General features: G+C 41.9%; 1 non-coding gene across 1 annotated transcript; it reads left to right on the top strand.

The window, feature by feature from the left end:
- Positions 1-760: 760 nt before the first annotated feature.
- LOC136506239 (small nucleolar RNA R71) lies at positions 761-869 on the top strand. The gene has a single exon (XR_010771463.1). It is a non-coding gene; the product is annotated as a small nucleolar RNA R71 (small nucleolar RNA).
- Positions 870-9910: the final 9041 nt, after the last annotated feature.

Below are 9910 nucleotides of genomic sequence, written 5' to 3' on the forward strand. Positions count from 1 at the left end.
TGCTGCATTGTGAATATCAACAAGATTTGTAGTTTCTAGATCTTCTAGTTGCCCAAGAATCTTACCTTTGTCGGGCGAAGGAACAACAGCTGCCAGTTGAGCTATTTGTGATTCTACCATTTTATTAAAGCTATGCTGGTTCTTAAAGGCAAAAGCAAAGCTATCCATTCTATTATTTATGTTCTCTAGAATTTTATCATTGGTAGCCACCTTTCTAGATAATCCCTCCATAAGTTTAGATTGGCCAGCAATTAATTCTCTCAAGGGTGGTTGATTGAAATTATTAAAATTATTACCTTGATAGTTACCTTGGTAGTTCGGTCTTTGTTGCTGATTCCATCCTTGATTCTGCTAAGGACGAAAGTAGTTGGTGTTGTTGACAAAGTTCATATTCTCATGGGTTTTAGGACAGTTGCTCCCTGAATGCCTAGTGTTTCCACACACTTCACACGTCATGTGAGAATCATGAATATGCATGACTTCTTGCTTTTCATTGGCTCGGTCTTTGAGCTTCTTCATCGGCAGGTCCATCTTGGCAGACCGCATGTCTACCTCCTTGAGTTGATGCATAGCTCCACCTCTCTTGCAGGTTTGAAGACATTCTTCATTTGAGCCTTGGTTGGAGGCCATCTTCTCCACGAGAGTTGTTGCAGCTAGGAGTGTAAGTGGCAGGAACGCTCCTCCAACAGCAGCATCCATAGTCTCATGGGTACTGTTGGTCAACCCATGGTAGAAAGTCTGCATGAGTAGCCAATTCTCCATCCCATGATGAGGATATTCTGATATGCAGTCTTGAAAGCGTTCCCATGCCTTAGGGACAGATTCATCATGTTGCTGCTGAAAACTTGAAATTCTCCCACGCAGAGCATTGGTCTTGCCTGTGGGAAAGAACTTTGCTAGGAAGGCAGTGGAGCAGTTATCCCATGTAGTATTTCAATCTTTGTTGGCATAGAACCATTGCTTTGCCTTCCCCAAGAGTGAGAATGGGAAGAGGCGAAGTAATATGGCATCTTGGGTTACTCCTTTGATAGTGAAAGTGCTACAGATCTCTAGGAAGTGTTAGAGATGTGCACTCACATCCTTATGTGCCTTTCCACAAAACTAGCTTGCTGGCACCATATTGATGAGGGATGGCTTGAGCTCGAATCTATTATCTCCAACATTGACTGTTGGTCCAGTATGGATGTTGGCCGTAGTTGGAGCAGAGAATTTACGGAGAGTCCTGTTAGCCATAGCTTCAAATTCAGGTGTTAATCTTCGTCTTTTATGGTTATCTTCCGACTTTAAAGCTAGAACTTTCTTAAGTTTAGCTCTAGTCCTTCTGATCAATGTTTCTGGATCTTCAACGTAGTTTGTTGGAAGGTCAAAACTGGTCATACATTACCCTGCATAAGATACACAAGTAGACAATACAAGGGTAAGCCTGTTTGAGTAGAGGTCAATAGTTATCTTCGATCACATCAATAAGTATAAGTTTCTCAATACTTCCTTTGCCTATTTACCTTTCCTGGTAATGGTGCCAAAAATGCTTGTTGGTATTTATTAACGTGTCACTTGTTTTAAGTAGCCACCTATTATAAACCTATATCTCCTAACACTACTTTACTAGGTTGTCATCCCTAGTGATGATGCCAGAGATGCTTGTTGGTACTACATAGCATTACTACTAGAATAATACTAAGAAGTTTTTTTATCATTTTATGAGACTAGAAATAATATATATATAATTATATAAATGAAAAGGATCTGCAAGCACATAGATAATATACCATTGTAGCACTTTGCCCGAGAGTATTTCAGGTATCATTATTTATATTTTTACCACAGGGAAGGTCTAGCATGGACATGTATTGATAACTTATACTATTGATAGAGAAGTAAACCATAACCAATATTCTACTCAAAACAGGAGTAAGTCATAGGACAAGATATATATATATGATAAGTATTGATCAATGATAATGATAAATCACTCAGAGTACTCCTTTCTATGGCATTAGCATGGTCCGATAGAGTATTAGAGGAATAATTCCTAAGTCATTCTTTATTATAAGTCAAAGTATACATTGATTAGTGCAATTGTACCTAGTAATCATTGCTAAGACCATCGTCATATCTACACATAAGGGATATTACTAAGGAAGATTAAGAACAGAGCTTGTTCTTACTTCATAACCGGAGCCTACATGCACCTATATTTGGGGAGTGGACTACAAAGGACTCAATGGGAGTGTCACATCCGTGATCTACCATATGACCAAAAATATAGGGTGTATCCTAGGTAAACAATATATAAGCACCACGCTTACACAATGTCGACCACTCACCCATGGTACCTTAGAGTGAGCGCTATATGAACTTATGCATGAACATGATGATAATCCAACTATACTAAGCATATAATCAAAGTAGACAATGAATGTTATAATGAAGAACATAAATAAGATGAATACTAATATTGTCATAACAATTGTAACTAGCATATAAAAGTAATGGAGATACAAAAGACAGGGGGTACAAAGATTATACTAAACCACACTCTTGACACGATCAGAAATCCAAGCGAAGCCTGCTTGCCTCCCTCTAGACCTAGCCTAACTAGCTATGCCCTAGAATATGATGGAGCTCTGAGGATGATTAGGGTTTTTGTCTTCTCAAATGACTTGATGACTGGGGAGGTGGTAGGGGCTAACATATATAGGCCAGAGCATCCAATGTGAGCCATACTATAGGGCATTTCATTTCACCGGTCATAGGTGTGTAGAGAAGTTTATGACCAAGTTTAGGATAGATGGCCATACTATCAAGAGAGGCAAACTTATTTGCATATCGATCATCTAGTGCCACTTGAGCGATCTAACTTTGTGATGTTGTTAGGATCGAGTGGCATGGTGAATTGAGTGGTTAACTCCTTAAAATTGATTGTGAAAATGGTGGTATACACTTGGTGGTGTTGGCACATTTGCAAAAGAGAAGTTGTTGGAGTTGAAGCAGATCAACTCAGAAAAGAAAAGGAGGAGTTTTAGGGGGACCGGACTCTGCCTCGGCAGTGACCGGACTCTGCCCCCTGTGTTCAGTCATGTCGCGCAATGAAGGCATGGTTTAGGGTTTATGACCAGACATTGGCAAGGTTGAAGGACCGAACATGGCGCTTGTGTGTCCGGTCATGGTGACGTGGCACGACAGAGATAGCGTGGGAGGACCAGACTCTGGAGCATATCCGGTCATCAGTGACCTGATGCATCCGGTCAGCCTTGGGAGCTCTTGATGTGGTTTTTTATCATGACTAGACATTGGCTAAGGCACATCTAGTCATTTCATGGAGGCACGTCCGATCAATTGCTGGCTATGCGCGTGAGTGCCTAGGCACGCGTGATCTGACGCTAGGAGGCTGCATCCGATCGTTGCTTTGGCACGTCCGATCTTTGCTAAGGCGCACATGGGGGAGAATTAGTCATTGGGATCGGGTGGCGCACATTCAAAGAAGTGACATGTGGTGAGGATCCCGCGATCGGACGTGCGTCCTGTCATCACGACCGGCATGTCTAGCCATCCCAAAATCTACCCATTGAAGGGGTAACAGCTCTATTTGTTTGTCGGGTTATAAACAGAGCACTTGGGTGGCCTTAGGCTGGTAGCTGAGCACCCTTAAGCCCTGGTGGCTTGTGTAGGTGTGCTTGGGAGTCCTCTCACTTACATAAGCTTGATAGTGATCATTTGATTGAGTGTGAGTGCGATTCTAGTGCCATTGCTTCATGAGGTTGCATCGAGTGGCACTAGGTGATTGAGTTACAAGACGATGGTGCTTGTTACTCTTGGAGGTTGCCACCTCCTAGATGGCTTGGTGGTGGTCTCTGTCGAAGCATGCAAAGAAGATTGTGCGGTGCTCCAAAGAAGTGATTATGAGGAGGATTGTGCTCACTCTGTGGGAGCCACAAAGAGCAACTCTAGTAGAGCGAGATGCAAAGGGCAACAAGTGGTTCGGCCGGGTCAAGTGCTAGAGCTTGTGGTAAGCACTCCACGTGGGAGAGTGTGACTTGCAGGTCACCACTAGCAAGAGGACCGGTGGCAACCTTGGAGCTTGTCTCAATGGGGACTAGCGTGTTGGCAAACACGTGAACCTCAGGATAAAATCACCATGTCGTCCTTGTCTTCCCATTGGTTTGTAATTCCCTCATACAAGCTTGTAATTACTTTCATATTCACTGTGCTTGTGTAGTTGCTCTTATAATTTGTTAGCTTGTGTAGCTTGCTAGTTACCTTCTTGCTTGTGTAGCATAGAAGTAGCTCCCTTGCGTGACTAATTTGGTTTGAGCGACCTTGTTAGTCACATTGCTTAGTTTGTGTAGCTAAGTAATTTGAGCTCTATAATTTGGCTTGTGTAGCCTTTTTATAGAGCATTGCTAGTGAAGTTAGGTGGCTTTGTGCTTTTGCTTATTAACATGTGTAGGAGCTCCCTAGTTGCTTGAGTACTAGCGGCATTGGTTTGTGTGACCTTACTCCTAGAATTGGTTAGATGAGCTCTAGCTAGCCCGGCACCTTTGTTGCCTAATTAGGATCTTTATAAGGTTCTTGTGAACTTAGAGGGGTGTAGTCTTGGCTAGACCATTAGTTTTAATTCCGCATTTATCTCGGTTAGCCGACGCATTTAATTATAGAAAGGACTATTCACCCCCTAGTCCACCGTCTCGACCTTACAAGTCATATTAGAGCTCGGTCTCTCATTTGTGGTCATCACCAACCTGAGAGGATGACGACTTATGGGCTATATGTAGTGTTCGCCTAAACAGCCTAAACAGCCATTTAAACGGCCATTAAACGGTAAACGGTGGTAAACTATTTGTTTAGGGGGTAAACGGAAATTAAACGGTTGACCGTTTAAACGGTCAAAAATGGGAAAAATGGTCTAAATGGCCTAAACGGAACGGAGATAAATGGTATTAAACGGGCTAAACAACTGTTTAAACGACTGTTTAGGCGAACACGAGGTAAATCTAGTTCAATTTTGTATGGATAAATTTGTATACTTAAGTTTATTATATTTATAAATGTGTACACTTGATATGTTACATGCATAAATATCTATATTTGGTTCTTTTCACATGCATAAATATAATATACATACCAAAATAATTGATTTTTACTCGGATAAATATGTATAAATGCTAGAATACTTGATTTTTTACATGCACATATATAATTATATGTATTTTTTTAAAGTACAAGACTGTTTAGACCTTTTAACTTTATTTAAACACCGTGTAAACAGCCTAAACGCTAAACGAAAGGCGACCGTGTAAAGACCGTTTACCGTTTAGGAAAACATTGGCTATATGTTGAGACTCCATACACTTTTGATAGCACACACTTTGCACGGTGAAAAATTTGGATGATGTAACACCTCGGGTGTTAGCCTTGCATAACTTGACTTGCATAACATGAGCATGATCATCACGCATTCATAAACAAGCATTTACAAATGAGACATTGATTTGAAACATATGCAACGTTGCTTGTTATTGCATGTTTCTTTGTACTTATGCAACTGATTATGAATGTAAACATGTACTTGGTAGATTTGAGTCACCAAAAATATTTGGCAATGCTTAGGTTCACAAATGGAACATGGATCATGAATGTCATTTTTCATGGTCAAGTCTTTAAGGCATATTTCATGTGATTACTTTCAATAGCTCTATGAGTGACTACTACATGAAATGCTTGAATGGCCTTGCAAATTGCTTAAACATGCTTAGGATATCATTAGGAACAACTTTGGTATTTAGTGCTAGGGCTAGTTTGGTCATTAAGCCATGCTTTGATGTGTTTCCTCTTTTAAAAGTGACATGTTTGACCAATTTGGAACTAGGTGTTAGGGACCTTGCATGGAGGAGTTCACTTAAGCAATGTTGTAGTGCTTGACATAAGGAACAACTTTTATTTTTGGGTCATGGACTGATTTAGCTTCTAACATGCTTGAATGGGTCCCACAAAAACCAGCAAAATCCAGCTTTCAACACTTAACGAATTTTGCTAAGACTGGGATCACTGACAGCCTGACAAGCCGACTTTGATCATGATTTTACTCAGTTTACGTTGAGAATTGGAACACGATCATTGAACAACATTTGTAACTGTTACTTAGGTCTACAAAGTTGGTTTAGTAACCTAGCGCTAATTCGTCACGGATTGGAAGTTAAATCATCACCAAAACTCATCGTCAGGATCGGTACCGAGGTTAACTGACGAACTGAATCGGCGTCGTGGCCGACCGGCTTCAGGTGCTGATCGCCGCATGGCGCGGGAAACGGCCGCGCGTCGCCGCCGGTCTGTCCGCGCAGGCCACGCTACACCTGAGCATGCCTTCATCATGCCAGCTACCGCCCGCTCCCTCCCAGCGCTCCCATTTCGCTTCTGGCTTCCTTCTTCACCGCATGCGCTGCAGCGAGCTCCTCCCCGCCTCCGCCGTCACCATTAGCGACGCCAACTCGCGCCTAGCCACTCCAGCACCATCGCCATAGCTCCACCGTCTCCCCAGCGACCCACTACTTCTTCCCGTGCCCGCCATTCGAGTTCGGTAAGCGTCAGCGCCGTGCCAATGCTCACCGGAGCTCTGCCGCGGACTCCATCGTCGTGGCCACGCCGCCACAGTCCTCCTCCCGTTCCGTTAGCTAGCGCGCTAGGTCCCCCAGTGTTCATAGATGCTTGTCTGCACCTTAGGTTGAGCTGTCGAGGTCGTCGCCGGTGTACCGCCGACGTCCCGCCTCGCCGAGCCGCCATGGCCGCCGCCGTCGTCGCTGGTGTCGACGATAGGGCCGGCCAAGTAGACCAATCAACGCGTTAGGTCACGGGGGTCACTCAGTGATGATGTCACCGCCGGCGGACTCGCCATCGACGAGCTTTGGCCACGTCCGTCGAGCAGCGCCGCTGTGCTCTGTTTTGGTCTTGCTGACCAGTGGGTCCCGCGTGTCAGCGACTCAATATTTCAAATCCAGTTCAGTTTGAATGCAGATTCACATGTGTTTTGTTATTTTCATATCTTCAGTTTGGTAGCTCCTAAATTTGGGAAATAAATATGGTTGTGTTCCTTAGGAAGTGTAGTATTTAAGAAAAATATGTTCTTGGTTTCAACAGTAGAAATTTCTGGAGATTTAAATAAGTATTTGAAATGTGCTTTTGAATGCATTCAAATTTGTTTATTTTATATCTAGAGTTCCTGTGCTCCAAAAATTTTGAAATTTTTGTGGTAGGCTATTCTTGTCATATATGAACTCTGGTAAAAATTTAAGGACCAGTGCATGTGTAGATCTATAGTTATAGATTTTTCTTTTATAAATAGTTAATCCTTGCATGAATTTTTATAAATTAATTATGAGTCCAAAATTTATGAAATTTGTTGGAGGTAATCCTAGTACCATATGTATGTTAAGAAAAATAGGAAATCTGTTGCTTGACAATTTTCAATAGGATTTTCCATTTATGCTATTTCAAGCCTTGCTGCCTTATCATTTGTGTACAGAATGTTCTACTTGGTAAAATGACATGAAATTTTTATAGTAGTCCTTTGATAGCATTAGTAAGGCACTGTAAATTTTAGAGAATTTGTGAAGTACATCTGATATATGTTTATTATTTAACCTAGATATCTAAATAAAATAATAAAGGCATTTAAATAAATAGTTTGGACTTCACCATTATATTATCTTAAATGTATTTGGTATGCTTAAACTGTTGGTAGATTCTATGTTATCAAATTTCGAATGATTACATGAAGTAGAAGTATTATTACTTTATATTGCATGTTAAATAGTTTCCGGACTGATTCTAGAATGTGATGAGTTGCATGTTGAAACTGATGCGTACTGTAAAAATGGTTAATAACAAAGTTGTGGAGAATTTGATAAGCTTTTCAGAAAGTCCAGGATCACTATTTTTGGATTTGTAGAACTCCAGTTAGGAGTGAAACAAGTAGCTACTGTTTGTGGCATAGTCGATGCATTGTAGAAGTAGTTAAGTAAATATCGAGAAGAGATATGCACCTACTCAAACAACGTGATGCACTTGTTAACATATATGCATTCGTAATACTTATACCATACTCATGCATCTAGGATCGGAGGAAGAGATCACGTTGCTAGAATTCGAAGAAGCAGAGGAAGGGAAAACGCAGGAGGATCCGCAAGCCGCAGCTCCCGAAGGCGTGGAGCAGAACCCTGAAGAGCTTCCAGAGTGTCCTGACCACCGCCCTACTTCCTTTCTGCGAGGTAAGCCCCGGAGCATTATAAGTCTCCCAGTAATTTACAAATGTTTACTTACGTATTTATGATTGATGCATTAGGTTATAAGAGTTGAATGAAACCACTTGATGCATGTACATTCCTTGTCCAGATATTAACCCTTTAACCGGTATAGGTCCAGGATCGAATCTATGCTTAGCCATGCTTAGACCGGTAGAAGTCAGGTGATGTCCTGTCACCTGCGAGATATAGGTGGATACCGGAGCACGGTTGGCTATATCTGCTATCGTGGAACAGAACCATGTGGTAACAGTAAATCGAGACCGGACGGGAGGTAGATAGAGAAGCAACAAGACATGGAGGTCTTGGGTGTGGATCTATCCCCATCTGTGTTGATTAAGGACTGTACCGTTGTTGGCGCTTCTGACAAGATTGAACGCATGCCTCTCACTTAGCTGGCTGGATAACTCGTTCCGACCGTGAAGCCGAGTAATTCTACTCAGGCCGGGAACCGTTCTGTTGTGCGCTCCTTCTGGGGAACGATCAGACTGAGCCCAAGGGCAGGCTTGGCCTGAGCATCCTGGCATCTGGTATTCCAGATTGTGCGGCACGGTACGGACCCACGAAATATGTACCTGAGTTGTACCAAAGGTGACCTAAGACTATCGTGGCTGGTAGATCTGGGTTTGTGTTAGGAATAAATTCCCAGCTGGTTGAAATCGATTCGAATCGCCGTCTCTCCCGGATAGTGAGAAACTTGGCTAGTCCCAACATCATAGCAACTATATTATGAAACATGATGGTTCAGATGAATATGGAATTACAATACCTGCTATGGTTACTATTGTATGCTTCTAAATGATATACCACATGTTTGGCACAGGATAGTTGCTAATCTAGAAATGGATAGTTATAATTAACTTGATAAAGGAATCATAATTGTACAACGGGTAAATTGCCTTTTACGCAAAATGTTGTCAAGTTACGTCCACTTATACAGCCTTGCATAATCCTTGGAGTCATTTTATTTCTGGTTCATGACAGGTAAGTCTAGCTGAGTACCTTCTCGTACTCAGGGTTTATTTTCCCATTGTTGCAGATGGCACTATGTATCATGGTTATTGCAAGAGTTGCTTCTATCCCGCTGTGGATGAGGAGTAAGCCTTGGGTAGGCTTCTTTAGTAATTCCTATCCTTGCTTTTGTGGACCGTGATCTAGCTTGGCACTGTATCAAACTATGTTGGAAACCTTATCTTCGAACTTATTTGCTTTCGCTTTATTTATCAAACTGGGTTTGTAATAACTTTTATTCGTACTCTGATGATGAAAAGTATCTGTGAACTTTATGTAATATGTGGCATGTATGTTGAATCCTGTACGATCTTGGTTGTTGTAAATCGTTTATCGAGACCCGTCGTGGTACTCGACGGACTACCGGGTTTATATGGGTTCAAGTATGACAGTGCGACCGCTTGCGGATTGCCATTGTACTTGTATTCTTATAAATTGGTCAGTTCTACGACAGATGACATGCAATTGTAAGTTTATTTCCCCTCAAATGTGGTGGATCGTAGATGTGAGCTTTTCTCATGCATTGAATGAAAAGAATGCAACTCAAGCGCAAAAGAAATGCCAACATCTCAATTGCCAAGCTACTAACATATTTTATCAAT

This window comes from Miscanthus floridulus, chromosome 14, assembly GCF_019320115.1.
Source record: "Miscanthus floridulus cultivar M001 chromosome 14, ASM1932011v1, whole genome shotgun sequence".
Classification (NCBI taxonomy): domain Eukaryota; kingdom Viridiplantae; phylum Streptophyta; class Magnoliopsida; order Poales; family Poaceae; genus Miscanthus; species Miscanthus floridulus.